The sequence below is a fragment of the Pan troglodytes genome, chromosome 2 (assembly GCF_028858775.2).
Source record: "Pan troglodytes isolate AG18354 chromosome 2, NHGRI_mPanTro3-v2.0_pri, whole genome shotgun sequence".
Classification (NCBI taxonomy): Eukaryota; Metazoa; Chordata; class Mammalia; order Primates; family Hominidae; genus Pan; species Pan troglodytes.
The window spans coordinates 130,546,616-130,574,113 of NC_086015.1; the positions used below are offsets into that span (position 1 = coordinate 130,546,616).

The following is a 27,498-nucleotide window of genomic DNA, read 5'->3' on the forward strand; positions in this document are numbered from 1 at the left end:
ATTTCCTTTCTCTTGCTTTCTTTAGCTCTGCTTTTTGTAAAAAAAATTGAATTCTTAGTTTATTTTCAGGTTTTCTTACGTACTATTGAAAGTACTTGGCCGGGTGAGGTGGTTCACGTCGGTAATCTCAGCACTTTGGGAGGCCAAGATGGGCAGATCATGAGGTCAAGAGATCAAGACCATCCTGTCCAACATGGTGAAATCTCATCTCCACTAAAAATACAAAAATTATCTGGGCGTGGTGGCACGCACCTGTAGTCCCAGCTACTCAGGAGGCTGAGGCAGGAGAATCACTTGAACCCAGGAGCCAGAGGTTGCAGTGAGCTGAGATTGCACCACTGCACTCCAGCCTGGTGACAGAGCGAGACTCCATCTCAAAAAAAAAAGTACTTAAGGCTTTGAATAATCCTCTGAATATAGTTTTAAGTGACCCCATTTGTTTAAATATGTAGGGTTTTCACTATTGTTGCTTTTTAAACAAATTTTAATTGAAGTCTTATTTTTCTTCAGCCAAGAACTCCCCCCGCCCCCCAGAAGACTGCAGGTATTAGTCAAAGGAAAAAAAATTAAGATAATAATAGACATTAAAGAAGTCTATTAGATCCATGTCCCTGAATGGAAAGTCTAAATAGTTCCAATATGCTATTTCTTCTTAAATAATTGTGATATCTAGTTCAAATTGGCAGGGTAGTTCTGAAGATTACGTGGAAGAATACGCTTAAGAAATGATGAGCATGATCTACATTACTAGATAATAATATTATTAAAAGGCATAATACCATGGTGTGATCCTGGCACTAGAATAGCTGAGTAGATAAATGGAAACTGACTTTGTATGTATGACAAACTTATGCGTGATAGAGGTGACACAGAATACAGGAGCAAGGAAAATAGGAAGAAAGGCTAAGACATCAGAAGAAAAGGCTGGGCTGTGCAGTAAAGGCTACTGGGATATTGACTAAATACTCTAAAAAAATACAGATCATCACCTTGCACCAAAGTTAATTACAGATGGATTAAAGATTTCAAAGTAAAAAGTGAACCAATAAAATAAGTAGAAGAAAATAAACATGATAATTTACCTTATGCCAATATGGAAAAGGACTTCTAAGATAAATTTTATTGTTTTTATCAAAGTAATACATATTCTATGTAAAAATCATAGCACGGCTATCACTAAAATAAAAATTACCTACAATTCCATAACCCAAAGAGTTCTCTACTAACATTTAATATAAAGCTTTCCAGAGATTACATATGAATATGTATGTAATGCTGTAATAGACCCTGTTTTAGTCCATTTGCATTGCTATAAAGAAATACCTGAGGCTGGCTAATTTATAAAGAAGAGAGGTTTATTTGGCTTATTTGGCTCATGGTTCTGCAGACTGTACAGGAGGCGTGGCTCCAGCACCTACTCTTGGTGAGACCTCAGGAAGCTTCCACTCATGGTGGAAGAGGAGGGGAGCTGGCAAGTCACATGGCAAGAGCAGAGCAAGAAAGAGAGAGAGGGGAGGGAGGTGCCAGGCTCTTTTGAACAATCAGTTCTCGTGGAGCTCATAGAGCAAGATGAGGGACTCCCCCCGTGACCCAAACACCTCCCACCAGGACCTCCTTTGCCTCATTCCATGCCCAGGTGTGGAATCCCGAGGAAGTCCAGGCCCCAGAGGAGCCCTGGACCACTCGTGGCCTTCCAGAGCCCTGCAGGGCAGCAGGCACTAGAGTTTCTCCTATACAGATTCCCAAACCCATCTGGGATTCTATCCATCCCACCTCAGAGGCCTCTGCCTGGGGACTTCTCCAACCCCACCCAGCCTGCAAATGCCATGCCAGCCATTGCAGGACAAGGAGATGTAACTTCATTCTGAGTTTTCTTTCTCCATTCCTTGTTCTTCCCTGCTGGGCAGGCCCCATAACTTCTCTGGTCCTGTAGATGGCGGGGGCAGTGATAGTTATAGTCATCGTGTTGCCAATACAGCATCCCAGGGCCACATTAAATCACCAGCCTCTGTTTCAATTCAGTGATCCGACGTCCTCATGCAGGAAGCAATCAGACAGGATTTAGAGCCATGTCTCCTTCCCCTGCTCTGGGGCCTGCTGCAGACCAGGAAGAACCGCGTGCTCAGCTCCTTCCACTCCTCCACCATGCCAAGCTACATTACCCCCGCTGGGGAGCAGGGGACAGGAAGAATTTTCCTTGATTGGGAACTTGGTTGTTCTCTGGTTTCTGGAATGTGTCAGGTGTTTCAAGGTGGCACTTCCTCTTACAGGGCCTTCCAGGGGCTGCTCATTCTAGAGGATGCCTCATATTGACAGCCCCCTTGCTGTGATCACTCCCAATTCCTTCTACAGCCCTGGATCTGTGTGTCCCTTCAAGCCCCGGGCAGCCAGGAGGCTCTCTCAGGCATGTGTCCACCTCCAGTCCAGGTGACACGCTCACTCACTCCTTAGCCCAGCAAATCTTGGAAGCAGTGACTTTCCAAACCAGAGTCCTTTAGCTTAGCCTCTGCAGGTCACTCAGCCAGCCCTCACCCTCTCTACTTTGTCGTTGTTGTTGTTGTTGTTGTTGTTGTTGTTGTTGTTGTTGTTGTTGTTTGAGACAGAGGCTCACTCTGTCACCCAAGCTGGAGCACAGTGGTGCAATCTCAGCTCACTGCAACCTCCGCCTCCAGGGTTCAAGTGATTCTTCTGCCTCAGCCTCCCGAGTAGCTGGGACTACAGGTGCGTGCCACCATGCCTAAGTAATTATTTTTTGTATTTTTAGTAGAGACAGGGTTTCACCATATTGGCCAGGCTGGTCTTGAACTCCTGACCTTGTGATCTGCCCTCCTTGCCCTCCCAAAGTGCTTGGATTGCAGGCATGAGCCACAGCACCAGGCCTGTACTTTCATATGTGATTCAGACAGTGTGCTATGGTATTCCCCAAACTGCAAGAGCAGACAGCAAGCTCTCAGCAGTTTCTTTGGTACGATGACAAGATCACATCCCCACCACACCCCTTGGGCAAGGTGGGAATAACAGCAGAGCTCTCTCCAAAATAATCCTATTCCATATATTTCTCAAAAGCCAATTATTGGTCCTCTTATACCATCAATACGGATGAGAAGTTAAGAGCTGTATAAATGGTTTTTACGACTTTTATTATTTTTCATATAAATTCTTCACACTTTAATGTGCATTTAAGCCACCTGGAGACCTTGCTAAGGTGCAGATTCTAAGGGGGCAGGTCTGAGGTGGGACCGAGATTCTGCATTTTAATGGAATGGTATCCATTGATTGGACCACACGTGCACAGCAAAAGGCAAGTAGCACTGGCTGTTACACACTGGAATCGTCTGGAGAGATATAAAAAGCACTGAAGCCAGGAGCCAGCCATGGAATCTGATGTCCTTCATCTGGAGCACGGCCCGGTTTCAGGAATTTGGAAAGCTCCCAGGGGATGGTGCCATGCAGCCGGAGAGAAGTACAGACCCAGGCAGGTTCCAGGGACCTGCACTCTGCTGTCTTTGGGATTCAGGCCTCCACTCCTTTTGACTTGCTGTTGCATGGCTTTATTCTACCTGGGCTGGTGGGAAAGCTGACTGTTGTTGGTGGTGTTGACTTTGTGTCTTGAGGCTTTTAGGGTTTTGCTTTTGAAAAACAGAAAAGAATGAATCTTAGATGCCAACCTAGGAGAAGAGGAAAAAGGAGACAAACAGAAATGATCTGATTTTAAATCTCAGGTGACTGACTTCACCTGGAAGTGACTAGATCAAAATTGCTGCCATCTGAAGAAAGCGTGTGAGGTGGAATTGAGTACAGACTTAGACAAATGCAACATGCTACAAATGTTTGTTATCTGAGGACAAGACTCAAAAATATCACATCTACCAGAATTACATTGCTGCAGTTATGTAAGCATATTGCACCCATAAGATAAAATGCTTTGTAGGCATAAAAAGGTGCTTTCAAAGAATATGTAATGAGATGAGAAAATGTTAAGTAAAAACATACATTAAGAACTTTGTATGTAATATAATTTCAACTTTGTTTATAATGTGTGTATGTTTATTTGGAGAAACAACGCTTGAAGGAAATACTCCAAAATACTGACAACAGTGATAAACTTATTAATAATTTAAATTTCGTTCTTTCCATTTTTCTGCATGTTTAGGGATTTTTTTGTCTTTTTAAAACAATGAACATATGTTGATGTTGTAATCAGACAATAGTATAAATGAAAAACGAAATAAGCCAAAGAGGTGAAGGAAGCACCAAGACTGCTGGGGCTTCCTCCAAAGCTGAGGTCGGAGCCTCATGACGCACAGATGAGAGGTTCTCATAAAGAAGGTGAGAAGGATACAATTAAAAAAAAAAAGAAGCTGAGAAGGAGAAAGAGATGCACAGGGGGTCAACAAGAAATGACCACCAGGACCATCGTATTGGTAGCAACACTTGCCAGGAGAGGCAGCCGTGAGCAGCTTGCTCCACCCCTGCTCAATCTCATGAGGTTGTGCCTGGAGCCATTCCTTCCCTGGAGATAAGGAGCTCAGGAAACACAACCTGCGCTGAACTCACCACCGTGCTTGAGGACACCTTTCTCTGTTGTTTCCTCGTGTGTACTTCTTTGGTCTGCTTCAGCGTATCCATCATATCGTACCTGGCCAACCTCACTGCCATATCTGTTGCCGACAAGAAGGAAATGAGGTCCTTCACCTACAGCCTGAGAGGGGCACGTGCAGACCACTTCCCTGCATTGGCTTCAGGACAAGACCCACTGGCCACGGGGAAACAACAGTCACTAGTGAAGTTTCTCCGTGTAAGTAAAGTATTGTTCCATCCAGGGCCTGTGTGAGTTGTGTCTTTCTTGGCAACCCTGACACCTGTAAACTGTGCAGTGGGTTGACATCCTGCTCCAGGTGGTAGGCAGCAGGTGTCACCTGCTTCACAGTTCTAATGGCTATGTGAACACTTCCTTGGTGCCAGATGCAGTGCTTGGTGTCTAAGCATCTCTGTGTCCTGATGAGACTACACTCTTGTTTATCCTTCCCTATTTCACAGTTGAGAAAATTGAGGCAGTAAGCATTGAGTAACCTGGCCAAGGCCACACAGCTCATACTGCAATGCTGAGACTCAACCTCAAATTTGTCTAGCTTTAGATCCTCAAACTGGAGCATCTCAGTCTTGCTGCCTCTTCCTCCCTCAAGAGCAAGTGGAAGTATCCAGGGTCAATTGAACAAACTCCTTCTTCACATTGTCCAAGTTTTGGCTGAGTTGCACACTGAGCAGCCTTCAGGGCCAGGTGAGGCTGTGATAAACAGCCTTCAGGGTCAGCCTGTGATAAACAGCCTTCAGGGCCAGGTGAGGCTGATAAAGCTTTTGCTTTAATCAGCTCCCAATAGATTGCCCCCCTCCTGCTCCTTCAGTGCTGGTGATTTGTCTCTTGAATTTAAATTGTTTGCTCTCCTAGGAAGCCTCATTCATTCATTCATTCATTCATTCATCTCTTTGTTAATCAATCCATCAAACTACAAGTAAGTCTTATTTTGTGCTGAGCATTGTGAAAGTTCACAGTCTACATTGTTACCCAACTAGTTAACCAGCCAGGAGTGAAAAATGGAACTTGTAGGTCAAATGACAGAGGAGGCACGTGTAAAATCCACCCCCAACATGCACCCCAAAAGTGTGGAGGTACCTGCTATGTCTGAAGGCTTGTGTCTCCCCGCCATAATTCATATGTTGAACCCTAATCTCTAGTGCAGTAGTGTTGAGAGGTGGGGCATCTGGGAGGCAATTAGGTCATAAGGGCAGAGCCCTTGTGAATGGGATTAGTGCCTTTATAAAAGAGGCCAGGGAGAACTTGTTTGTTCCTTCTGCCACGTGAAGACACAAAGAAGGCATCATCTATGAGGAATGGGCCGTCACCAGACACTGAACCTGCTGCTGTCTTGATCTTGGACTTCCCAGACTCCAGCACTGGGAGAAATACATTTCTATTGTTTGTAAACTGGGTGTTTTGTTACAGCAACCCAAATGGACTGAGACAGCATCCAGCTACATACTTAAGTTTTAAGAACTTAGCTGAGCTCTAAAGCAGTAAGTGAAATTTCCAGGTGGCAGACACAAACTCAGTACAAGTGAATAAAATTAAAAACACATGACACACAGTCCAGGCATGGTGGCTCATGCCTGTAATCCCAGAACTTTGAAAGGCCAAGGTGGGTGGATCACTTGAGGTCAGGAGTTCCAGACCAGCCTGGCCAACACGGTGAAACCCAGTCTCTACTAAAAATACAAAACTTAGCAGGGCATGGTGGCAGGTGTGCGCCTGTAATCCCAGCTACTCAGGGAGGCTGAAGTACGAGAATTGCTTGAACCCAGGAAGCATAGGTTGCATTGAGCCAATATCACACCACTGCACTCCAGCACTCCAGCCTGGGTGACAGAGCGAGACTGCATCTCAACAACAACTACAACAACAACAACAACACATGATGCACAGGAGCAAGGTCTCCAAGGAAGTGGGGGCTTAGTGCCCCAGCAAAGTCATAGAGAGAGACAGCAGAATGGGGCAGGTTCAGATGTGTGATTCCTTGGAGCCTGGAGCCAGATACACCTGACCCTCTGTGAACAAAGATTATGCTTTGGGTTTTAAAGTTGGTATGTTACAGTATTTTGTTGTGCTTGCAGATACATTTTACATGGAAATGTGCATCTTACTATATTTCTAATATTAAGGAACTCAACACTTATACAGCTTGGTTTGGGTTCATTATCAAGGTGAATAAGCAGCTTTGCATAAACACTTTCCTACTACAAACATTTTAACAAATGCTTTTTTTAATAAACATTTTTAATCTTCAATGTTACAAGTCAACACTTTTTGAAACTATTATGACAAAAATTTCAATATTACAGGAAAATGAATCTTCTTAGCAAACAGATGTACACAGAAACTCAACTTTCTGAAGGCAAGTCATAAAATAAGTATAGACTGAACTCAAATTTTATGGTAATTGGTATGCAAATATTCCCCAGTGTTCTCCTAATCCATCTAACAAGATGTAATGGCTAGCTTATTGCTTGTCTTCTCAAAGCATCTGTGTCAACAGACTCCCTTTTTTTTTTTCAAGGTTCTTCATTAGCTGCTAGGCAAAGCCCATGTCTTCTGCTTCAGTTATATTTCCTAGCCAAGGCTGAATGAAAGAACATGGGCTTACTTATTTCTGCTTCTACAACTGGGATCTGAATATTTATGCCCACTGGGTGTGGGAGGCACCAGAACCTACGGGAGCTCTCCGTGGTGCTGGCCATGACATCAGCTGTGGGCCAAGCTGCCCTTCCTCTAGCCTTGATCTCACCTTGAATGCCCTTCATGACTCTAAGGCCAGCAATGATAGTGACTCAGATGCTGGCTTAATTGTCATGGTCTTGACCCCAGTCCTGGCCTTTGCCCTGTCCTGAACACTTCCTGTCCTTCCTTACTCTGAAGAACACTGATTGCCACTGTGCTCCTCCTAGACCCATTTACCCAGTCCATCCTATTCTGCCCACTTTTGCAGCCCCTCCCTGAAGGTTTACCAGAAGTTTCAGGGCTCCTCTATGACAGGTCCCCTCCAAGGGCCATTCTCTTTCCTTCTTTTTCAGACCGTTCCATCTTTTCATGTCCCATCAGCAAGTCGCTCCATTATTCCATGTCCTGGACCAGAGCCAAAGTCTGAGCTAATATTGTGTTGTGTCAATTCTGAGTCCCATGTCTGAGTCTCACCTCCCCAAATAAACTGGGTTCTTGAGACAGGGAACCCCTCTTCCTTGCATCCTCTTGCTGTGGTTGGCACAGAGCTGGGCACACTGGGGGCTCTGGCTGCACAGACTGATTGGATGATTGATGAGTAATTGCTAACGGCTAATTCTAACCAGGTATGAGGAGCTGAACAGGGGCTGCCGTCTTCTCCGCCTTCCTCCACCTGCAGGAGTCTCTGTCTGTCTTGGGCATGGATCCTATGCTGCCCGAGTGTGTAAATTAAGGAATAATAGAGCTGCAGAAGCATAAGCCCTCAGTGATGGGGAATGTGTTTGTCTGCTAAGAAGCAATTTCAGTGAAAATTAACTCCATTTCAACAGAAAGAGTGAGGCTTGGCATAAGCTGGCCAATCCCAGAGGACAATAAAATTACTTTGTCAAAGCTCTGCTTGCTTAAATTAACCAAGCGAGCACTCCAGGATCCTGGCTAGATACAGCAAGTAACTAGGTTTTAATGAACAAAAATAGCTTCTTGGATAAATGAGAAAAATAAACCACAGCCTACCTCTAGCACAAGTACACATGGTGGCTGTCTCAAGGACACTTCCCTCAAGGTTATGCATGGCCATGAGTATCCTGTACAGTTTAGAACCATCTACATGTTGGCATTGGCTGTGCATCCTTGGGACTTGTTCTTGGTCATTGATGTCCTATCTGCTCTGTCTACACTGGCTTTGCCCTTGAGAACTATGTTCTTGGCCATAGTGTTGTGGACAGTGAATCCTTTTTGGTTTTAGACTCATGACTATGGACTGGCCACTCAGATCCTGGGAAACACTGGCCATTTCCCCCATGACTGTCTTCTTGGACAGCCACGTCCAGGACAATTGCCTGTCTTCATCTTGTCTTCTACATTGTGGCTTTAATCCATCCTGCCTGGTCAGCTGTGTTCTGGACAGCTGCTATACTGATTGTGCCATCCAGATCTATGACACTGGCTGGCTGTGCTTTGGCCTTAGATAGTTAAGTCCACCTGATTAGACTACTGATGACTGTGTCCTGACTGACCACATTTTGGAAAGTTGTCTATACAGATTGGTAAAACATCTGGTCAAGCCCCCTCTCCACGTTAAATTTTTTCTGGTTACTCATCTATATCAGTCAAGGTTACACCAGAGAAGTAGAACTAGTAAGACGTGTGTGTGTGTGTGTGTGTGTGTGTGTGAGAGAGAGAGAGAGAGAGAGAGAGATGGAGAGAGGGAGATTGATTTATTAATACTAGGATATATTATTTATATGTATATTATTAAAGGATCATTAACACTAGGAGATTTATTACAAGCAATTGGCTTATCTGGCTATGAGGACTGGCTGGCAAATCTGGAATCCACAGGGAAGGCCGTCAGGAAGGGCAGGCTGGAAACTGCAGCAGGAACTGAAGCTGCTGTCTACAGGTAGAATTTCCCCTTCCTCAGAGAAACTTCGGCTCTGTTCTCAAGGCTTTCCACTGATTCGATGAGGCCTATGCAGCTCATTCGGGATCATCTCCTGTACATAAAGTCAACAGATTGCAGACGTTAACCACATCTACAAAACACCTCCCAGCAGCACCTGGGCCCATGTGTGACTGAATCACTGGGCACTCCATGTGAGAAGGGCTGCCACCGCTGGTCCCCTCGTTACAAAGGTGGGTCTCCTTACTGTTCACCTGAATAAGATAGAGTCTTCTTCTGACGCTTGGTAAGGCCAATTTCATCAGCCATGGTTGGAGGCGAGACCTGGGGTTTTGGTCAGCTCTGCTTCCTCCCTGACACACTCACTAAACATTGTCCATTGTCCATCTATACATGACTTTAGGGATGTTTGGTGTCGCTGTTGGCCAGCACCCTGGTCTCCAAGTGGAATTTTGTTAGTCTGAACTTTTCCTCCAGATATATCACATGGCTGTGTCCTACCCACACTTCTGGGGACAATTTAGAAAGGACATGGGCTATGTTCTTAGCACGTCTCTGACACAGAAAGCCAAGCTTGCCTTCACGGCATAGCGACATTTGTATTTGTGGCTCTGATGCAGCGAATTCCATGGCCATAGAAGAATCTGAGTCTGTCCACTGCCTGCAGTTCCCTCCTGTCTTCCGTTCATTCATTCATTTGTTCATTCACTCATACAGTGAACACTGTCACACGGCCACCACAAGACAGGCCCTGCTCCAGGCCCGGGAGACCCAGCAGTGAACAGGGCACAGAAATGCCTGCTCTCAGGCTTCCATTCTCCCAGGGAGAGGGAGTTCACGAATGAATGAGATCTGTCTGGTGGCGAGAAATGTTGTGGAAAATCATAAAGCAGGGTTAGAAGGACAGAGGATACCTGGGGAATGGTCCCCCCATTAAGCAGGGTGGTTAGAGTACATCTCTAGAGAAGGGAACATTTCAACAAGAAGGGGAAGAAGACAAGAACCAAGTCATGCTGTTATGAGATAGGTGGGGGACATTCCAGCCAGAGTCCAAGGCCAGAAAATGCTTGGCATGGTCCAGGGACAGCGGGGCTGGGCCAGTTTAGAGTGCATGAAAGGGAAAGAGAGGGACAGCTGGGGAAGAGGAGGTCATAGAGGCAGCAGCAGACAGGGCTTGACAGCCACTGTGAGCCTGGCTCTGCTCTGAAGGAGACGGGAGCTATCAGAGCGTGCAGACACTGGGACGTGTCCCCTTCCGACAGAGCTGCTTAGTATCTGGTTGGGATTGCTGGCTGCTGAGGACCACAGCCAAGCTGTCCCCAGGCATCGCCCTCTGCTGAATGGAGCTGCCTCTATCAAGGCTCCCCCTTCCCTGGAAAGTGCAGGGCTGAAAGGCCCAGCCCCTTCCCCTCAATATGGGACATGTTCTAAGCCCACTCCAGCCCCAGAGCTCGGTGAGTTTGGCAGAGGCCCTCAGTGAGACTGCACTGCAGCCAGCTCCTCCTCTGTCCAATTCTCCGGCCTCCTGAGGAGGCTCCTGCCCACCGTCAGGGAGGCTCCCCCACTCCCTGTGCTGCTTTCCATGCCAGGGGCACAGCACCCTGTGCTCTTAGAAGAATGCATTGATGTGGTCTTTAGTGTTTCCTGCACACCACTCCACCTGTGCTCTGTTCAGCACACAGTGACAGTGTGTGGCTACCCCTTTTCTTAGCTTAAGGACCAGTGCTGATCTCCCTGCTGTAGTATATTTCTGGGTGTTCATGCTGGATTCCCCCACTCCCAGAAGCAGATCCTTACTGGGACTGCCCCAGAATCGGGGTATCTCCCCAGTGGAGATTCCATTTACAGGTGGGATTGAAAACAGGAAATGACTGTCTGCACAATAAGGACTTACCATGTCCCCCACCTTCACTATGACCATAACTTGCACAGTACCCACTTCTTGGTGGAGAAAGTGCAGCTGTCAATCAAAAAGACAAGCAGGTTCTGATTAGAGACATGCCTGCAGCCCTCCACAGCCATTCCTGTGAACTGTCCTAGCAGGCCTCCAATATGCTGCTTCCACAGAGAAGTCTGTCTTGGAGGGAGTGCCTACAATATACAAACAACAGATCACATTAATAAGAAAACATAACCAACCAAATAGGAAAATGGCCAAAGGATATGAGTTTACTGAAAAGGATATAGATAGGCATCTGCCATAAAAAAAGGTGCGCAAACTTACTAGTAATCAAGGAAATGCAAATTAAATCAACGATGAGATATTGTTTTATTCACCTACATAACTGGCAAAAATTAGTTTGATAATCTCATGAGCTGTCAAGGTGGAAGGAAATTGGCTGTTCTCATGCCCTGTGAAAATGCATGTGTCTCAGGGCCCAGTAACTTCACTTCTGGTTTTGGTTCCCCAGAGAACCCATGGTGCCTAAGGTGGCACATCCAGGGATGTTGCAAGTGGACGCTGGAAATAAGGGCATTTCCGTCAACTGGGGAAGGGCTAACTAAGATGTTTTGTAATCACACAATAGAATATTGCACAACAACAACAACAACAAAAACCCTTTATCTACCCATATCAACATGGAAGAATGTTTTTGAGGTCTGGAAGGACACCATCAACTTCATAAAAGTAATTGCTTTGGGGAGTGCACCAGGGTAAGAGGTTGTTCAAAGGGAATTTGGGGCTTATCTGGAATCTTTCGATTGTCTTAAAAGACAGCATCTTGATGTATTTCTTGTGTGATTAGAAGATAATGTTTGGAGTCTGTCTTGGGCATACATTTTCCTCCCCCACTGTCTTGTCTCCTGTCCTCAAGCAGGGAGCTCCTCTGCATTCAGCACCAGCTAATGGACAGCCTCCTCATACCCTCCATCCCCTATTTTTATGAGACACTCAGGGCTCTTCAGTTCACACCCATTTTTGCCCGGCCAACCACCCCACAGACCAACATGGAGAATATCTAAAAATACTTCAGACCATGCCACTAGCTATTGCTGAGGAAAAAACTGCCCCAAAACTTCATGCCTTAAAGCAATCACTGATTGTTTTTGCCTTACGCATTTGTGAGTTGGTTGGGAAATGCTTGTGGTTTGGGCTAGGTCTGTCTGAACTTGGCTGGCTCACTCTATGTCTGCAGTCAGTGGGTGGGTGGCCAGCTGGCTGGCTGGTCTGAAGTGGCCTCACTCCCATCAGCTGGAGCAGCAGGAATAGCAGGCCCTGGATAGCTCACTCTCTGGTGGGCAGGCCCAGGGTTGTCTGAGCAAAAGGCACAGGCATCCAAGAGCAAGCGGAGTAAGTACAGCCTCTTGAAACCTAGCTCAGAGATGGCACACTATGGTTCCCATCACATTCTGTTGGCCAAGTCTTGACTCACGGGGCAGGAAAATAGACTCACCTCTTAATGGGAGGTGTGCAAAGTCACAGGCGAAAGGCAAGGCTTTAGGCAGGAGTGAAGAGTCATACTCATTTGTTTCAACCAAAACCAAGAGGGCCATGCTCCCTGACCATGTTGTTGGTCTACATCCTTCACTTCCCCCAGTGAGCACAAACTCAATGCATTAATTAGTCTAGAACACACCCTGTGACAGCTGCTGTGGCTTCCACCCCTGCAGTGTCCTTGTGCCATTGCCATTCTGACAGTCTGGCAGGCCTAAAGGTGCTACAAACCACTAAAAAAGACCCACCAGGGCACTCTCTAGGGGAGCAAGAAAAAATGCAAGAATTTTGCAGACCTCACACCATTCCTTGCAGCAGATGTCAGCAGCCTCCATCCTGCTCACCTATCTCCCCATAAACAAACCCTCTCAGGTGGAAGCCAGAGAGCTCTCCAGAGGGATGGAGGGACTCTTTAATGCCATGGCATATGACTCTGCACCCCCTCTACCATCCGTGTGCACCAAGGCTCCTACTCTTGTTGTACCTGGCTGCCCTCCATCCAGGAGCCAAGTAGGGAAGCTGTATGTGCTGTCCTAGCAGGCCTGTCACATCACCTTTGCCAGCTGCTGCTCCAGAAGCACCTGGACTGAATGGCAGCTAGGGGAACTCCCAACCAGCCCTGAAGTTAGTTCATCCCTAGTTCTCAGGGCCAGTCAGCAGAGAAGCACACACTGCAGATCCAGGGAGGGTAGCCTTCAAAGGAGTCTATGTCCAGTTCCAGTCCTATTGCCCTGGGCAGCCCCTCCTGCTATACATCTCAACTGACTGTTCTCTGCTATCCACAGATCAATCACTTCCCCCTTGGCCCACCCAGCACTGCCATGGAATTGGCTGGGGTGGCTGAAGGTCTAGCCCAGTGAGAAACACCAAATGCTACATCCCAGCCTTTCTAGGACAAGTTCCTTCAGTCACTCCATGGTTAAGATCTGACCTTTTAAGTCAGATCTGAAAGAAACTGGAAGGGTCCCTCTGGACTGGTCAGGGAGGATGCCTGGATCTAGAAGCCTAGCCTGCCCTTATCTCTGCTACCCATTCCTCACATGTCCTGAGTTGACTCTTTCACATGGGAGGCACTTGGGCCTTGCATGGACCTTCCTCCCATGGCCTAGGAAGCAGTCCTGGGTGTAAGAGGCTGGAGCCCTGTGCCAAGAACCAGGAGTTGGGTCCAAATCCCAGCTCTATCATTTATTAGCTGTGTGACCTTAGCAACTGTCTTTACCTCTCTGAGCCTGAAAAAATTGGTGTGAGTAGAAAGTGCCCAATAAATGTTTGTGAGCTCTAGATATAACAATTTGCCATGAATTTTCTTTAAACCAAGATTCCATGGCTTTCAAAAGTTTGGGAATCCCTGGTGTAATGCCACAGTTTCTTTTTATAAGTTTTTGGCCTCCTTGCTGTTCAAAACATGATTCGCAGAAAGGAAATGTGAAAAGAGAAATAGCCCAGAGGAAAAAAAAATCTGCAGCATTAGGGCAAACTGCTGGGTGACAGCTTTGAAATGAAGCCACAGGGCTGTTAATTGCATTCACTTTGCCCCAGGGCCTGTGCTCCCCTCTCTTCTCTGGTTTGGGATCAATGTGAGGGATGGCGAATGGGATTAAGGAAGGCAGACTTTGATTAGGCCATCAGACAGGTAAAAAGGTATTGAGCTGACTCCGTTACTTGTCACTAGATACAATTAACTGGTGCAATTCTGTATGTGTGTGTGCATGTGTGTGTATGTGTGTGTTCTTTGCCTCTATCTCTGTCTCTCTCCTCTCTCCCTCTTTCCTTTGCCCCCAACTTTATCCCATTTGATAAAGCATGTGCACTCACACAAAAGACTTACTAGGGACTTCCTCTCAGAATCCAATGTTCAATGTATAACCAAATTTCCATAGTGGTGAACTCTGGGGGCTCTGTTCATTTCACACACGTTTACTAAAAATCTACTCTATGCTGAGCAAATCTTACAGATGATAGAGATAGAGCAGGGAACAAAACAGATGGTGCTGCTGTCCTTATGGTGCTTCTGTACCCTAAGACCCAAACAGGCAATTGACAAAGGGTAAACATCTCACATGAAGTAGTCATGAACACTCTGAAGAAAGTAATTAGGGCAAGAAGATGGAGAGTGAATGGGAAACTATTCCAGATAAGGTGGTCATGGAAGCCCACAGTGTACTCAGTCAGTGAGCATTTCCCAAGCACCTACAGCATGTCCAGCTCTGGATGGGAGCTCTGGGGAACTCCAGAGAAGAGACACGAGCCCTACTCTACAGCTTTGTTGGAGAAGCAAAGCTTGTGTACCCAAGAGTGAGAGAAGTCTGAGACAGGACACCTGGTCAGATTGTGTGGATTAAATGTAAGACTAGATACAGGAGAGGAAAGCATTTGTAGGCTGGAAAATTGGAGGAAAGAGGGTAACACTGATGGAACAGAACAGCTGGAAAAAGGGAGCCCTTTTTCTCCTGCACAGAGGGTAAAGGAGAACTCAGATTTAAATGTGTTGAGCCAGAAGTGAAGGAGGTTAGCAATTGCTGACATAGCCCTAGCTATGGATGAACAGCTGCTATTCTGGCACAGACTGGGGGATTTACAAGCGTCTTATTATGTTAGGTTTGCTCAAGCCTGTGAGAAAACCAGGACTAAATTAAGCAATAGTTATTGGCAAACAATCTAAATTAATGAATGATGCATGTAAGTGTGCCTGAGGGTTGCATTTCTTTAAATCTTGTTCTAAATGGTGACTTTGATGCAGGCCAAGCCTTGCATCAGGCACTTCACATACATGATCTCTTTTAATCCCTGTAGCAACAGCTGAAGGAGTACTATTATTATCCTTATTTTGTAGATAAAGAATTTGAGGCTTGGAGAGACAACATAACTTGCCCATGTTTCTTTTCTTAATTAAATAAGAACCCACTGAATACTTACAAACACAGTTAGTAAAACACAGGACCAGGATTCAGACCTAGGTCTGTCTGATTCTAAAAACCTTGTTCTGATCCATTGCACTAAACCTGTTTTCACAAATAAGCTTCATTTTAAAAAATACAGTTAACACTTATGCTGAGCTAAATTCACAGAATTCTACTTTGTTTTGTAATAAGCAAGAATTACAGAAGAATGTCTTATAACTCAGGGTCAATGTGGCAGGGTCGTCTATTGCCCCCATTAGCAGGCCTGGTGCTGGAAAAGAAACTGCAGCTTCTGGACTGTTTACTTTTAAGATGCAAAGCTGTGGAGTGATGGCAGATATACCTCTGCTTTGCTTGAGATAGGTACCATGCCTCATGGGGTTTGTGACAAAGTGGCTTGCTCAGGAAAGAGGGCTACAGAGGCTGGCCAAGCTGAAATTTGGGTAAAGACAATGAAATGAAGCCAGATCACAGAATCTCCTACCGTAATACCTAATGAAACAAATTAAATAGTAAAAACAAAAGGGAAAAATCTATTTAAAAGGTAAAAATTGATGAGCAGAAACCTACAAAGAAATAGAAAAACCACACGTCATGAAATCACTTTTACCTGCCAATGCCTCTGTAGGTAGACCCACCAAGCCCAGTGCCACTGTAGATCTTAAAACAGTCTTGTAACTTGGCTCCAGTTCCTCTCCACTGATGTCTTAAAGCACTGTCTTGCCAGCCCAAGGACCCAGAAGGAGACCTGCTTGTCTGTACCACCAGAGACAAGGCTGCAGAACTTAATCTCAGCTGTGGACTCTTAAGCTTCTTTATGACTCGGTTCCAGCCCCTCTCAGCCATGGCCTGAGGCCAGTGTTGCCTGCCCAGGGACCTAACCACTGACCCAGTGGAAGGCTTCCAAGGAACTTGGAGGAAGCCACACCTATCCACATACTTAGTACCAGACCCACTGTCTGTGGACCCTGAATCAGACTCCCATCCCAGCACCAGCCCCTACTTACCAAGGTCCTAAAGGCAATCCAGGCCACCCAGGGACCAGACAGGATTTACAATCCTTCAAACCCCTGGTAACAGGCTGCTGACTTTTTGCCAGCACCAAAGCCCACTAGCCACAGACCCCACTGCAGATGCAACAGTATCCACATAATCCAGGTGAAATCCCACTTGGCTACAACCCCAGAAGCAGTCTCATGAGGTCAGGGACCCAGGGGGAGGTCTTCATCTGCCAAAACCTGTCTATAAAGACTAAAGAGGTGTTTCCTCTTTCAAATTCACAAGGCTACGCAGATGACAAAGAATCAAGCAAGTGTGACACCACCAAAGAAACTTAAAGCTTTAGTAATTGGCCCCAAAGAAATGGAGATCTATAAATTTCCTGAAAAATAATTCAAAATAAACATCTTATAGAAGCTCAGTGAGAGGCAAGACAATACAGACAACTAAATGAAATAAGAAAAAAATGCATAAACAAAATGAGTTTAATAAAGAAACAGGAACCATTAAAACGAACCAAACAGAAATACTGGAGCTAAAGAATAAATGAACTAAAAAATACAAGAGAGTTTCAACAGCAGTTTCAATCATGCAGAAGAAATAATCAGTGAAGTCAAAGACAGGTCATTTGAAAATAGCCAACCAGAGGAACAGAAAGAAAAATGAATGAAAAAAAAGTGAAGTATAAGACACCTATGGGACACCATCAAGAGGATAAATATACAAATTATGGGAGTCTCAGAAGGAGAAAAGAGAGGAAAGAGACAGAAAACTTATTTAAAGAAATACTGGCTTTAAAAGAAAAAAAATCCCAAATCTTGGGACAGACATCCAGATGCATGAAGCTCAAAGGATCCCACGAAAAATTAACCCAAAGAAGAATATTCCAAGGCACATTCTAATCAAATTGTCAAAAGACAAAGACAAAGAGAACCCTGAAAGCAGCATAAAAAAAGAGACTTATCAATTACAAGGGAACCCACATAAGGCTATCAGTGGACTTCTCAGCAGAAAACTTGGAAGCTAGTTTGGGAATTAGATGATATTTTTAAAGTACTGAAAGAAAAAACCTGCCAACCAAGAACACTGTATTCAGCAAAGCTTTTATTTCTGAAGAATAGAGTCCTTCTATCCTTTCAATTTTCATATCTGAAGGATAAAAGCCCTCAGCTTTTATTTGTCTAAGACAATTTGGTTTGTCCCAGACAAATAAAAGCTGAAGGATTTTATCTCCATGAGATCTGCCTTAAAGAAATACTATAGAAAATTCTTTTGGTTGAAAAAAGTGATGCTAAGTAACAACATAAAAACATATGAAAGTGTAATACTTACTGGCAAAAATAAATATATAGTCAAATTCAGAATACTCTAATATTATAATGATGACATATAAATCACTTTTAACCCTATTATAAAAGTTAAAAAGAGTATTTTAAAAACCATAGATTTAGTAATTTGCTAATGGATACACAATATGAAAAAAAGTAAAGTATGGCATTCATATCACAAAACAAGGGGGAGCAGTGAAGAGGTAAAATGTAGTGTTTATATGCAATTAAAATTAAGTTGTTATCAGATTAAAATAGATATTATAACTCTATGATGTTTTCGGTAAGCTTCATGGAAACCACAATGAGAAGACCTGTAGTAGATACACAAAAAATAAAGAGAAAAGAATCAAAGCATATGGATACAAAAAGTCAACAAATCACAAAGGAAGACAGCAAGGGAGAAAGGAGCAAAAGAACTACAGAACAGTCCAAACACAATAAACAGAATGGCAATAGTAAGTCTTTCCACATCAATAATTACTTTAAATATAAATGAATTAAATTCTCTAATCAAAAGACATAGTATAGCTGAATGAATTTTAAAAACAACAATTAATATCCAACAACATGCTGGCTACAAGAGGCTCATTTTAGCTTTGAGGTCACATAGAGCCTGAAAGTGAAGGGATGGAAAAGATATTCCATGCAAATGATAACCAAAAGAAAGCAGAAGTGCCTCTACTAATATAAGGCAAAATAGACTTTCAGTCAAAACTTGTCACAAGTGACAAAGGTCACTATATAATGATAAAGCCGTCGATTCATCAAGAGGATACAGTAATTGTAAATATTTGTGCACTCCACATTGGAGCATCTAAATATATAAAGCAAATATTAATAGAATTGAAGGGAGAGATGAACAATATAGAAATACTAAGGGACTTCAATACCTCACTTTCAACAATAAATAGATCTTCCAGACAGAAAATCAATAAGAAAACAGTGGCCTTGAATAACACTGTAGACTGAATGGACCTAACAGACATTTATAGAGCATTCCACTCAACAACAGTGGGATATATTTTCTTCTCAAGCACACATGGAACATTCTCCAGGATAGATCATATGCTGGGCCACAAAATTAAACACACTCCTGAACAACCAATAAATCAAAGAAGAAATACAAAAGGAACTCAAAAAGTATCTTGAGACAAATAAAAATGGAAACACGACATACCAAAACTTATGGGATGCAGCAAATACATTTTTTATGAAGGAAGTTTAGAGTAGTAAATGCCAATTTTTAAAAAAAATCTGAAGTAAACACCCTAACTTTACACCTCAAGGAACCAGAAAAAGAAGAAAAACTAAAACCCAAAGTCAACAGCAGGAAGGAAATAAAGATTAGAGATGAAACAGAGACTATAAAGACAATAGGAAAGATCAATAAAACTAAGAGATGTTTTCTGGGAAAAAATAAAGTTGAAAACATACAGCTAGACTAACCTAGAAAAAGGAGAGAGGAGTCAAATAAAGTTTTAAATGAAAAAGGAGATATTACAACAGATGCCACAAAAATGCAAAGATGCTAAGAGACTACTATGAACAATTATGTGCCAACAAATTTGATAACCTAAAAGAAATTGATAAATTTCTAGAAACATGCAACCTACCAAGACGGAATCATGAAGAAATAGAAAAGCTGAACAAATTAACAACATGTAAGGAGATTGAATCAGTAATACAAAACTTCCCAACAAAGAAAATTCCAGGACCATATGGCTTTACAGGCAAATTCTATCAAGCATTTAAAAAAGAATTAATGCCAACCTTTCTCAAACTCTTCCAAAAAATTGAAAATAAAGGAACACTTCCAAATCTGTTTTATGAGGCCATCATTACCGTCATACCAAAGCCAGCTAAGAACACAACAAGAAAAGAAAATTATAGGCCAATATCCCTGATGAATATAGATATAAAAATCCTTAACAAAATACTAACAAACAGAATTCGACAACACATTAAAAAGAGCATTCACCATGATTAAGTGGGATTTATCTGTGGGATACAAGTACGGTTCAATATACACAAATCAATAAATGTGACACACCACATTGACAAAAATAATATGAACATCTCAATGAATGCATAAAAAGTGTTCAACAAGGCCAGGAGTGGTGGCTCACACCTGTAACCCCAGCACTTTGGGAGACTGAGGCAGGTGGGTCACCTGAGGTCAGGAGTTCAAGACCAGCCTGGCCAACATGATGAAACCCCATCTCTACTAACAATACGAAAATTTTCTGGGTGTCATGGCACACGCCTGTAATCCCAGCTACTCAGAAGGCTGAGATGGGAGAATCTCTTGAACCCAGGAAGTGGAGGTTGTAGTGAGCCGAGATCATGCCATTGAACTCCAGCCTGGGTGACAAGAGAGAAACTCTGCCAAAAAAAAAAAAAGTGTTCAACAACATTTAACATTCTTTCATGATAAAAAAAAAACTCTCAATAAATTAGATTTAGAAAGAATGTACCTCAACATAATAAAGGCCATATATGACAAGCCAACCTAATATCACATTCAAGGGTGAAAAGCTGAAAGCTTTTCCTCTAAGAACAAGGACAATACAAGGATGCCCACTCTTGCCACTTCTATTCTACATAGTACTGAAAGTCCTAGCCAGAGAAATTACTCAATAAAAAAGTAATAAAAGGCATCCAAATTGGAATGGAAAAAGTTAAATTGTCTGTTCCAGATGGCATGATTCCAGATGGCATGATCTTATATATAGAAACCCTAAAGGCTCCACCCCAAAACTATTAGAATAAATGAATTTAGAAAACTTATAGAATACAAAATCAAAATACAAAAATCAGTTGTATTTCTATATATCAACAATAAACTGTCTAATAAAGAAATTAAGAAAGCAATCTGATTTACAATGACATCACAAAGAATAAAATACTTAGAAATGAATTTAACCAAAGAATTAAAAGATCTCTACACAGAAAACTGTAATACATTGAAGAAAGAAATTGAAGACGACATGAATACATGGAAAGATAGCCAGGTCCATGCATTTGAAAAATTAATATTGTGAAAATGTCCAAACTACCCAAGCAATCTACAGATTCAAAGAAATCCCTGCAAGAATCCCAATGTCATTTTTCACAGGAAGGGAAAAAAACAATCCTAAAATTTGTTTGGAACCACAAAAGACCCCAAAGAGTCAAAGCAATCTTCAGGGGTAAAAAACAAAGCTGAAAGCATCACAGCCCCTGATTTCAAAATATACTACAAAGCTATAGTAATCAAAACAGCATGGTAGTGGCATAAAAACAGACACAGATGCCAATGGAACAGATTAGAGATCCCAGACATAACTTCATGCATTTTTGGTCAATTGATCTTTGACAAAGTTTTCAAGAATGTAAAATAGAGAATAGACAGTTTCTTCAATAAATGGTGCTGTGAAATCCATATGCAAAAATATAAACTTAGATCCTCATCTCATACCACATATGAAAATCAACTTAAAATTCATTAAAGACTGAAATGTAAGACCTGAAACTGTAAAACTACTAGAAGAAAACAGGGGAAAACTCCATGACGCTGGTCTGGGAAATGATTTTTTTTGGATATGGCCCCAAAAGCACAGGCAGCAAAAGTAAAATAGATCAAAGAAACTGCATTGAACTTAAAAGCTTCTGCACAGCAAAGGAAACAATCAACAGAGTGAAGAGACAAGCTATGGAATAGGAGAAAATATTTGCAAACCATCTGATAAGGGGTTAATATCAAAAATATATAAGGAATTCAAACAACTCAATAGCAAGAAAACTAATAACTTGATTTAAAAATGGTTGGAGGACCTGAATAGACATTTCTCAAAAAGGGACATAAAAATGGTCAAGAGGTGTATGAAAAATACTCAATGTCACTAATCATCAGGAAAATGCAAATGACAACTGTGATGAGATATCATCTCACACCTGTTAGAACAGCTATTATCAAAAAGACAAACGATAACAGGTGCTAGTGACGATGTGGAGAAAAGGGAACCCTTGTACACTGTTGATGGGAATGTAAATTAGTACAGCCATTATTGAAAATAGTTTAGAGGTTTCTCAAAAAACTTAAAATAGAACTACCATTTGATCCAACAATCCCATTTCTAGATATACACTCAAAGGAAATGAAATCAGTATGTTGAAGACATATCTATACTCATTCATTGTAGCACTGTTCACAATAGCCAAGATATGAAATCAACCTAAGTATCCATCAACAGATGAATGGATAAAGAAAATATGGAATATAGACACATGGGATACAATGCAGCCCTAAAAAAGAAGAAAATCCTGCCATTTGTGACAACATAGATGAACCTGGAGGACACTGTGCTAAGTGAAATAAGTCATTAACAAAAAAACAAATACTATATGACCTCATTTATGTGTGGAATCTAAGAAGTTGACCTTATAGAAGCAGAGAGAAAAATGGTGGTTGCTAGGGACTAGGGGCCGAGGAGGATAGGGAGATATTGGTCAAAGGGACAGGATAAATAAGTTCTGGAGATCTATTGTACAGTATGCTATACAAGGTGCATTTTTAGTTAATAATAATGTATGTACACTTGAAAATTACTGAAAGTAGATCCTGAATGTACTCACACCCCCCAAAAAATTGATAAGTATGTGAAGTGATCAATATGTTAATTGGCTCAATTTAATCATTTCAAAATGTATACTTATATCAAAACATCATATTGTACACCATATAGTCTCATGAAAAGAAACATTCAGGTCTCAAGCCATCCTGAGCTTGTCCCCTGCCATTCAAGTCTATGCGGTCCTGAGCCTCCTTGGCAGCCTCTGATCTAGATGTGGTTGGATGGAGGGACCTCGGGAGGTGTCTGGAGCAGGCCCTGCATAGCTGCACTGGATGAAGGTGAGTACAGTGTGGCGGGGCTGAGGGGCTTCCAAGCTTTGCTGCATGCAGGAGAAGCTGGAGCCCAGCAGTTGCTGGGTGGCACACCCAGCTGAGGAGTGGCCCCCATTTCACATTTCATGGAGTTCCAGGAGAGGGAATAGGCCAAAGAAGCTTCCCACAGCCGCTTTCATGCCCTCAGCCTGCAGAAAGTAAGATAGAAGAAAACACCAAGCTTCTCAGAGGAGAATTGAAAAGAGGTGGGAAAGACAAGGAGAGTTGCAGACAGACAGGCTGGGTATTGGCTCGTTGCCCTCCGTCTGCATGTCAGTTGGGCTATATTTTTGACTGCAAGCAGCAGAAAACCCAATTTAATGTGGCTTAGCTAACAGACTTTATCATCCTGCTCAGTGAAAAGCCATAGGTCCCAGAGCCTTCCCCCTTTCTTTGTCTTTCTCAGCACGTTTCCTACAGGCTGACGTTCCTCATGATCCCAAGATGGTTGCCAAAATTCCAGGCATTACAGAGGCAACCTCAGGTCTCCATGGCTGGAATCAGGTCACCTGCTTCTTCCTAAGCCCAATGACTAGAGAAATGAAATTACTATCATTGGCTTAGGCTAGTTAAGACCTACCCCTCCCCAGCGTTCCATGGAGGACAGTGGACACCCAGACAGGACTGGGGCTGTAGCGACACAGAAAATAATGGCAGTAACAAGCAGTGGTGGATATGGGTGAGTAACCAACAAGGTTCGCTCTACCCTGGTTAGATCAGCTGTCGCAGTACCTTTATCTAAGCACCCAAAAGAGTCCTGCTGAACCTGGGCATGAGGAAAGGCAGGCACAGCGGGGGGTAGTCGGGACAGATACTCTGTTTAGGAGTGTGACAGGCAGTTCTCCATAATTATCAAGATTCAGACTGAGGGGTGTGCTGAGAAAGAGCTGGCCAGTGCGCTGGGACCACAGCAAGCACCCTGGGGCTCAGAGAAGATGGACAAGTTCCCCCGAGTTGGGCCTGGGCTCACCCAACCCCAGCCCCTGGCAGGTGGATATCCTGTCAGTCAACTTTCTTATGGGTGCAGCTCAGCAATTCCAGAAACCACAGTCGTGTCTTGACCCTCCAGTAGAGGTGTGTCCACACCTAGGGATATGGTGGTAAAGGAAGGGGGCTGAGTTGAGAAGCCTTGACAAGAGGCCTCGGCGGGCCGTTGGTACCTCAGGTGTGGTCCCAGATGCCCACTTCCCTCCTGCCTGTGTGAGGTGTCAGCATGCTGACCCACCATCGCCCACACCCTCTTGATCCCACACAGCTGCCAAACACCTCAGCTACCCACTTCCCTCCCTTCCCTTATTTCAGACTTTCTCAAATTATGCTTTCTCAAATATTCATTATGTCTTAATTTATACTTAAATTTTCTTTGGTTTTTTGCATTTCTTTAATTTACATTTAGTGTATACCTAACAGGACACTTTATACCTCTTCACAAATGGAAGAGAGTCTCATTTTCCATAATGCGACTACAAGAAAGCACAATGAAGTCACAATAAAGTTGTTAAGCCCTAATTTGATACCGCAGCCTGGCAGGACTCTAAGCCCCAGGCCTACTTTCTCTTTGTTAGAGCAGAGAGATTAGCAAGTATTATAAAGGTGTTAAACATGCTAGCACCAAATCCAGACGTTCCCCTGGAAGTCATTAGGAGACGGGAAGGATAATTTGTAAGGAAGCAACTTCTTCCGCCGCGGAGTCTGATGGCGGTGGGCTGGGCTCGGGCCCTTCAGTGCACCTGCTGAGCCTCCTCCCGTGGCGGGTGTCAAGGAGGGCATGTGTCCGCCAGGCGGGCGGCAGCTGCGGGGAGGCGCGTGGGGAAGGGGAGGTGACCGCCGGAGAGGAGCAGCCTGCAGCCCGCTGGAGGGGCCCCGGAGCCGCGCTTGGGACGCCTGTCCCCGACCTCTCAGTGCCCGCGGATACGACGCTCTTGGGTGGAGTTCGCGAGGCTGCGGCACAGCTGGCGCGCATGGCTCTCACCTGAGACTCCGGCGGGGCACGGGAGGCACGGACACGCACGTTCCGGAGGAGGCACAGAGGCGGAGCTCCGATTTGGGAGCGACTCCCCGGTCTGGGGCAGGCAGAGGTGTCCAGCTCGGTCCTGGGCGGCAGACGCTCCATGGGCCCCAGTCGCGCCCCGCCCTGAGGCCGAGGGCGGGAGGTGGGACCGCAGGTGAGGGGCCAGGGAAGGCAGGGGACGCCATGAGCGGGCGCGGAGCAGCCAGCGCCTTCCCTCGGCCTCAGGACTGTGCCCCACAGCAGCCACAGAGCAGGCAGGCAGGGAGAGGGCAGGGCCTCAGGCTTGGAGCACCCGCTCCCCGGGCAGGGCGCATGAGAGGCCCAGGCACAAAGGAGGCTCCGCGTTCTCCATCCTCTGTCCACAGGCTGCCAGGCATGCGGGGGACCCTCTTCCCAGCTATCTTCTTCTGTGAACCAGTGTACATTCTGATGTTATTTTTCACAAATAGTAGACAAACACAAGCTACACACACATACACACATATGCAGATAGACACACACTACACACATGTATGCACACATATGTGCACACACACATAGGCACACATACACATACTACCCACACATGCCCACACACTACATGCACATAGGCGTGCACACACACGTATGAACACATATGCACATTACACAAACACTTATGCACACATACACATGCAACACACATATACACACATACACTACACATGTATATACACATGCACACACTACACACATAGGCACACACTACACACATAGGCACATGCTACAAACATACACTACACATGTATACAGCATATATATACTACACACATATGCACACATGCACACACATGCTACGCACACAGACACATACACATGCTACATACACATCTATACACACACATACACTACACTTATACACACTATACGTACATAGACACACACCACACACTATACACACATGCACACATGCACACACTACATGCACATGCACACAGGCACACATACACATGCTACACACACATAGACAGACATACACGTGCTACACACATCTATACACACAGATGCACTACACACTACACATACATAGACACACTACACACACTATACACACATACACTCATATGCACACGTACACTACACATACATAGGCAGACATACACGACACACTACACACACACATAGGCAAACATACACACACTACACCCATATGCACACATATATACACACTACACACATGCACACACATGCTACACATATACATATATGCACACATACACATATATGCACACATACACAAATACACACATAGGCACACATACACACACATCCTCAGTCTCAATGTAAAGTTCTTATTTCTATGGGTCACAAAGTGGTAGAAAAACATTGCTCTAAGCAATGCTCACATGTTCACATGTGAAATGCTAAAAAGAGCATGGATTTTGGAGTCAAACAGACTTGAATTCTAGGCTGGCCCTGACACCTACCAGCTCTAGCATCTAGAAGGGCAGGGGATCTCTCCTCTCTCACCTCATCTGTGATATGGGGTAGAAATCCACCCTCCCTCAACTCCAGTTAACGTAAAGTGACAATGAAATGGCAGATCAGCCAAAGTGATTTCTAAACAGTTAAGTCCTGTGCAAACGCATATTAAGATTGTTAATATTAGGCCCCAGCCAAGAACCCGTCTTAAGCCATGGTCCAGAAAATCAAATCTTGTTCTTCAATTGCATCTACTTAGCCAGCTGTTCAGTTCCCATATGCTCCTTTCTCTTCCAAAGCCTTAGCCGCCAATTGGAATGCAAGATAAAAAACACCATCTGTGCCCCCAGTCCTTCAGTTCCCTGCCCAGGACGTCTCGAGGCCGGGAGATGATTTCCCAGTTTCTTCTGGCACTGCCGTTCCTCCCTGGCTGGCTGCACTGGAGCAGGGCTGAGAGCCCGGGCAGCCTCTCCACCTCGATGTGGACGGCTCTCCACTGCCCACCAGAGGCCCCCATGACTCCCAGACCCGGCCCCGGTGTGGCTGGCCACAGGGCTGCTGCATATTGACCCTTCGGCTCTGGGGCTCTTTTGCAGTGTCCACCACATCAGTCCAACCCCAGCCTGGATTGACATGTGCCTCTCACACCAGAGACTACATTGAGGGAGCAACCCACAGGAGGGAGAGCAGCAATGGCCTCTGCTGGAGGTCTTCCCAGGAGCCTCTAGTCACAGGGTGCAAGATGTGATAGATTGATGCAAACATGGTCCCAATTCTGCATCCCTCCCTGTGTCTGTGCCCTTGCAATATGGCTGCATACTTCTTCCCATCGAGATGTGAAGTCCATTCTCCTGCCCCTTCAGTCTGGGCTGGCCTGTGACTTGCCTTATCAGTAGAACGGGGTGGAAGTGAAAGTGACACTGTGCCAGTTCATCTGCAATGTAAACAAGCTCGGGTGAACCTGCTGGGGAACCCAGAAGAAAGCTTGTAGGCCATCCTAGACCAGCCTCCACCCAGCAAACCCTCAAACGAGTGACAGACTCCAGCCTATATCAACAGAGCTGCCTTGCCGACCCTCACTGGCCCCGGATGCATGAGCGAGCCCACCTGAGATTATCAGAATTGCCCAGCCAAACTGTAGACTTATAAGAAATAATGTTTATGTTTTCAAGCCACTAGGTTATAGGGTAATTGTTACACAGCAACAGCTAAGTGATACATAAGAGCATGCCCCCCTCCGTTAGGGGCACCAGGTGGGAAGGTATGGACTCTGTTAGGTTA

The 27,498-nt window shown here is 44.4% G+C and overlaps 1 long non-coding RNA gene across 1 annotated transcript in view; it reads right to left on the reverse strand.

Annotated features, from left to right (window-relative positions):
- Positions 1-8,863: 8,863 nt before the first annotated feature.
- The window catches only part of LOC107970754 (uncharacterized), a 33,937-nt gene continuing 15,302 nt past the window's right edge, over positions 8,864-27,498 (reverse strand). Inside the window, exons 2-3 of the long non-coding RNA XR_001713600.3 lie at positions 11,071-11,267; positions 8,864-9,270 (exon numbers count right to left, since the gene is read on the reverse strand). This is a non-coding gene — a long non-coding RNA (uncharacterized LOC107970754). The remainder of the gene's footprint in view (positions 9,271-11,070; positions 11,268-27,498) is intronic.